The sequence below is a fragment of the Diceros bicornis genome, unplaced genomic scaffold, assembly GCF_020826845.1.
Source record: "Diceros bicornis minor isolate mBicDic1 unplaced genomic scaffold, mDicBic1.mat.cur scaffold_122_ctg1, whole genome shotgun sequence".
Taxonomy (NCBI): domain Eukaryota; kingdom Metazoa; phylum Chordata; class Mammalia; order Perissodactyla; family Rhinocerotidae; genus Diceros; species Diceros bicornis.
Genome location: NW_026691042.1, coordinates 44,808 through 51,092, shown reverse-complemented (window position 1 = coordinate 51,092; position 6,285 = coordinate 44,808).

Here is a 6,285-nt window from a genome sequence, read left to right as displayed (position 1 = left end):
TGGTTCCAAATAAAGAGATTTACAATATGGAAGCCATGAAGCAAAATCGTGTTTAATATATTAATGCCATATTAATTATTAATATAGCATGTTAATTATATTAATATATTATAATAATGATAAAACACACTAAAATACTGTATTATATATTAATATAGTGTGTACAATACACTACTATACTATACTATATATTAATGTATTATATACATCTATTAATTACATAATTAATTATATTATTGATTAATATTATATGAATAATAATACAGCATATTGATTAATCAATTGATTCAATATCAATCTCATAATAGTTGACATTACTTATAATAATACATATCACATACGCATGTACAACCCATGTCTAGGCATCTCAAGGGAGCAGTCCGACAAAAGCCGACTTTTTTCCCGGGCTGCTTGAGAAGCAGGCAGTTCTCTCACACAACAGAGACCAGAGCCCAAGGTAACTTGGGACTCCGCTTCTTACGGTATCCAGCTTCTGGTAGTCTGGCTGAAACCACAGATATTCGATTTCAGAAGCCTCTTTCAAAACCTGCGAGTTTTCCTGTGCTTAATCCCCAGAACTTCCACCGAGCTCCTAAAAGTCCTGCGATGCTGCGCTCCATCCTCGCGTGTGCCTTGCGATCTGCAGTAAGGATGGCATTTAGAGACGGACCTGTCCAGGTGTTTCCAGCTTAACAAATGCAGTGGAAGTTTCCCAAATTCTTATTGTCTGGTGTGAATCCCGAGGCTGTTAGGGATGCATATAACCAAACTGTTCCCTTCTGAGTTAGTCTTACGGAAAAGTAGGACATGCCAGATGCCGATATGTAACAACACAGGTCCAGTTCAGATCAATAAATGTGTGCATCCTTAGTCCATCACCATGGACTGTCCTCAGTGGGGGCTGTCAGGAACACGCAGACAAAGGGGACCTAGTCTTCGCTCTTGAGAACCTTATTTTCTAGCAAATTCTTGAGCTGCTTAGATATTAGAAATCAGTTTTATGTAAGTTGGCACAGTTCATTATTTTCCGCATTGAAAAATTGTCCCAGAGAGAAAGAAAAACATACGTTTATTGGCCAACTACTATGTGCCAGGAACGTCACATGTATTATCTAATTTAATCCTCTAAGCAATCCTAAAAGAAAGGTACCATTGTCTTCACTTGTGCTTCAATAACCAGCTCGAGGACAAAAGGGATCCATTGCAGATTGGTCAACCCCAAAGCTTTTGTTCTTTCCTCAAGAACCTAGACGTTTGATTTTAATAAACTTTTTCTTCCGTTGGTGATGTCATAAAGTAGATATCTCTAGAGAGCAGATCAGAAAAATCAGCAAATTAACACACAGAACATGGTTGTAGACATTGTTTAAGTTTAAATTCTCCCAGCTGTTTCTGCATGTCTGGTTTTCAGATCTTTGTCACTTTGTGTACAAGGTTGGCAAGGATAGCCACCTCTGTCTTCCTTTCATGGGGGAACCATTTCTCAGCTTCCCATGAATCTGGACGCTACTCACAGTGCTGTTTGTGAGGACAGGGAACTATTAAGGATTCCTGATCTGTGGCTTTTTGGACAGGTGGCGTGCCTCTATGATGCTGCCCTGTCAGGGAGTGCCTCTGGCACATGAACACCCTAACAGAAAGATGAATTGGGCTAACGGGTTTACTCTGAGATCTAGGAATATACTTTTCCTTCCAAAATTAAATGGCCCATATCCGTACAACTCAAAGATTTCCATCAAGAGCTGGAATCAATTGAGCCTGTGATTCTTAACCTTTAGGGTACATCAGACTCAGTGAAGTCTTGTTAAAAGTACATGTGCCTGGGGCTGGCCTGGTGGCATAGTGGTTAAGTTTGCGTGCTCTGCTTCGGGCGTCTGGGGTTCGTGGGTTCGGATCCCAGGCTCGGAAGTACACACCGCTTGTCAAGCCATGCTGTGGTGGCATCCCATATACAAAATAGAGGAAGATTGGCACAGATGTTAGCTCAGGGCCAGTCTTCCTCACCACAAAATAAAAGTACACATGCCTGCTTCTTATCCCTTGGGGGTTCTGGTTCACTTGATCGAGGTGGGGGCCAGGAACTGAGCAGCTGTGTTTTTATAAAACGTCCATCATTTTACTGGCCTCCAAGTTTGAGAACCACTGACCCCAGCAGACAGCCCAGGTTCTGGGTCTTTATCTGCTGCCTCAGCCACCGCTGCTCAGGTGGATCTAGAAGCCGTAATTGACCACTCAATGGTTCTAGTTGTCCCAGTGGGCAACTCTAACTTCACCTGGTTAAAGTCAGGGATTTGTGTAGGTTCAACGAGGAGGCTGCCCACACTTGATCTCTTACTAGAGTCTAAGAGCCTCTTATCAGTTTTCTCTTAAAATAATGTTTTCAAAAATGAAAATTGAGGGATCATGTGATATTAACCTCACGACAAGAAATGCCTTTTCCTAAATCCATGTCCTTAGTGTGGAAAATGTCCTGTTAGGGGGGGATCTGTGTGTCTGCGGCTCCATGTTGGTGCTGCAGTCAGGAGATGGCCCAAAGGCATCGATCACTCCCCCATCATAATGAATTGACGTATATTCATCTTAGTGCCCGTTACTGTGAAAGGTGCTCGTGTGCGTTGTATAATTGGTATGGTGAGTAATAAGCGAGTTTATGCCCTATTTTATTTCATGGAACAACTAATAAATCACAGCGAGTTATGCTTTATTCCACAACCCGTTTCCATTCTTAAATTTGTTCATGCTTTACGAATCCACCTGCTTCTGTTGGAACCAACTCCTCTGTGCTTTTACTAAGTTATGAGCATTCTGTGGAAAACTTGTTTTAAAAGATAAGAATGGTTACTAGGAAAAAAGAGACACATTCAAACCCTACACCTAACTAGCTTTGTGAGGGGCTTCCATGAAGCACATCATTTCCTCCCAAAACCTCTGTACAATATTCAAATCATTGACAGTGTGGGAGAAAAGAAGCTGCTTCCCAGTGAATCACTGTCACTTACCGTCCTGGTGGCCAACTGCATGTGTGACCTCTGAAGGGAATCTCTCAGAACCGTGTGAATGGTTCACAGACTGAGTGATGACTCCTACAGTGCCATCCTCAACACCTCAACAAGTTTTGGAGACGGAGGAGTCGTCACAGCTCAAACTCACCCCTGTTGGTTTCCTGCCTGTCCTTGCTGCTCTGATTCTGTCTTTTGGATTTCTCACTGGGGCTCTACTTCCTCCACTCCCAGATGTCAGCAGGCACTCTAATATCACAGATTACTTGGCTGCACCGCCCCTGAATGCTGTCTGTATTAATTACGTAGTGCTGCATATCAAATCACCCCAAACTTAGTGACTTAAAACAAGAGTAATAATTCATGAGCTCTCTCCTCTTCTGGAGGTGAGGAGAGGGGAAGCAGCATGCTCAGGTGGTCCAGGCTCAGGGTCTCTCTGGGGCTGCAGTCATCGAAGGCTGGGTTGGGGTTTGCAGATGCACTTCCAAGGTGGGTCATTCACATGCTAGCTGGTTCCTCTCCACGGGCACGTCTCCAGGGGGCTGCTTGAGTGTCTTCCTGATGTGGTGGCTGGCTTCCTGCAGAGAGTGATCCAGAAGACCTGGGTGATGGAAACTGCAAGCCTTTTGCACATGCTGCTGCTTTGGTGGCCCAAGACAGCCCTAATTCCATAGGGCAGGACATACAAAAGGGAATAAATACAAGGATGTGGGACCACAGGGTGCCGTCTTGGGTGCTAACTAGCCAGTACGTTCCACTAGCTTCCACCCTCATGCAGGTGGAAACCCAAGGTCATCTGATGACCTTGAAGGCATCCTCTCTGACTTGTTTTCCACCACTGTCCCCCATTCCTCTGTTTCAGCCACAATTCCCTCCTTTTAACGTGCCAGACTCTCTCCTCTCCCGGGCTTTTGCACATGTCCTTCCTCTATTGGGTCCTCTCCCCACAGATGTCTGCACGGCTTATTCCCTCATTCCTTGTGGGACGTCACTCCAATGTCACATCCTCAGGAAGGCTTCTGGGCCCCATATTTAAAACTGAAATGCCAGGCCCCATCCTCAGCACACCTTATCTCCCTTCCCTGCTTCAATTTCTCTTTGTTACTTATCACCGACAGTGCCCACCTGTGAATCAGCTCTCCCTCTCAAAAAAAAAGAAAAAAGAAAAAAAGAGCCCTGATTTGTAGCATTTGCATTTCCATTGCATAAACACTCGTTCACCACAGCCCATTTATTTCAAACTCTCATCGTGATGTCTCGGAAAACGACGTCGGGAGAAATTTGCCCACTCAGCCCTCCTGAGCCGTAGGCGAGCTCCACCTCTGTCTTTCTCCCTCCCACACTGTGCGAGTTTTACTTACTTCTTTCTTCTAAGGTCCATGGAGCAGAAATTTTGGTCTGTTTTGTTCACTGCTGGATCCTCCATGTCTAAAACACTGCCTTCCCACAGCAGGCACTCGATAAATATCTGATGGACCAGTGGTGTTGGGAGGTCCGTGCTTTGCCTGCACCCGTTGGCAGTGATTTCATCCATATTTCCATGAAGCGGAGGAAGGAGAGGGGAAGAAAGGTTTACTTTATGGTCATATGACTAGTGAAAATAATTGCCCGCACTAGGAAGAGAACACACAAAATAACCGTGAAAGTGGGTGTGTGGAATAACTAAGCTGATAATCAAGAAGTGACCCGGGCTTAGTGATGATCTCGTTGATAGATCTAAATTGGCTTCAAGTCTCTCAGAATTCCAAAACTGTGATAATAGTTATGATAATAACTTTGAGACATATACAATTCAGAACACAAATAAACAGAAAGATGAATAGCTCTTCATATATTCAGAGATGTTTCTCATACATAAAGGAATGATTATATTTCACTTGGAAAAGCCAGGAAAGGATTACTCAAGAAATCGTGCTGAGAAAAAATGGTTATTTATACAAAAATAGAATTAACTCTTTATTTAATACCATTCTTCAAAATAAATTCCAGACCAAGATCAAAAAGAAAAACCTTTTAAGAACTGGACACGTGTGGGAGAATAATAATGTTAGATCAAGGTGTAGTAGAACTTCCCAAGCACAAACTCAGGAAATAGTAAGAGAAATCTTGATTGATTCAATTTTATAAACAAAAAAATTATATATTTAAACTATAAAGAACAAATTAAGTTGCAAACAATAACTGGAAATAATTCTTGGTAATACTTAAATAATATATTACAACCAATTAAAGTGGTAGGATTGCATTAAAAGCTGACAACAACATGAATAAAACATTCACAAAAAAGGACATGAATAAACAACTCAAATGGCTAAAACATATACATTTATGTTAAAATGTGCAGAAAATTGTAATCTAATACTGTTTTCACCTATGAAGTTAGCAAATAATTAAAAAGTTATATTCCTCATAGCTGGCGTACGTTTGGCAAGACAGGTACTTCCCTGTTTCTTTAGTGGAAAACTTAATTGATATACTCTTTCTGGAAAATAATCTGACAATATGCACCAATTTGCTTTAAAATAGTCATATTCTTTGATCTAATAATCCCGCATCTAGGAAGCTATCCAAATGAAATAGTGATAAAAGAAGAAAAATACGTGTGCACCGAGATGTATATTATAACATTGTTATAATAGAACCTATATTTAAAGAACATAAATGCCTAACATTAGCAGAATAAGATATAAATTATACCATATTCATATTATGGAAGTGTGCAAATATTAAAGCTGATGTTTACAAAGAAATTTTAATATTGTAGGAACATTTTTATGAAAATGAAATTAAGTAAAAATGTCTAGATACAAAACGGTCATGCAGTACAGCCTCATTTATAGTATTGAACTAAAGGAAGGAAATTCACCAAATATTAATAGGAATTATATCAGTGTACTGTAGTGGAATTTATGAGTCATCTTTATTTTCTTCTTCACTTGTGTTTGGTTTTCTATAAAGAGCGTTTGTTATGCTTTTACTCAGAAAAATAGTTCAATGATTAGAAAGCAGTGAGTTAATGTTCAGTGTAGGGTCTGGCCTTTGAGAGCTTCTCAGCTGGCGGAAGCCGCGTGTGCCGAGTCAGCCACGCCCTTCCTCAGGGCCTTTTCTCACAAACGTCTTAGTTACTGTCACGGCCTGGAGTGTGTCCTCACAGAAGTGATATGTTGGAGTCCTAGCCCCCAGTACCACAGAACGTGACCAGATTAGAGACAGGGCCTTTAATGAGGAGATTAAATTAAAATGGAGCCATTAGAGTGGGCCCTAATCCAATCTGAACTGTGTTTTT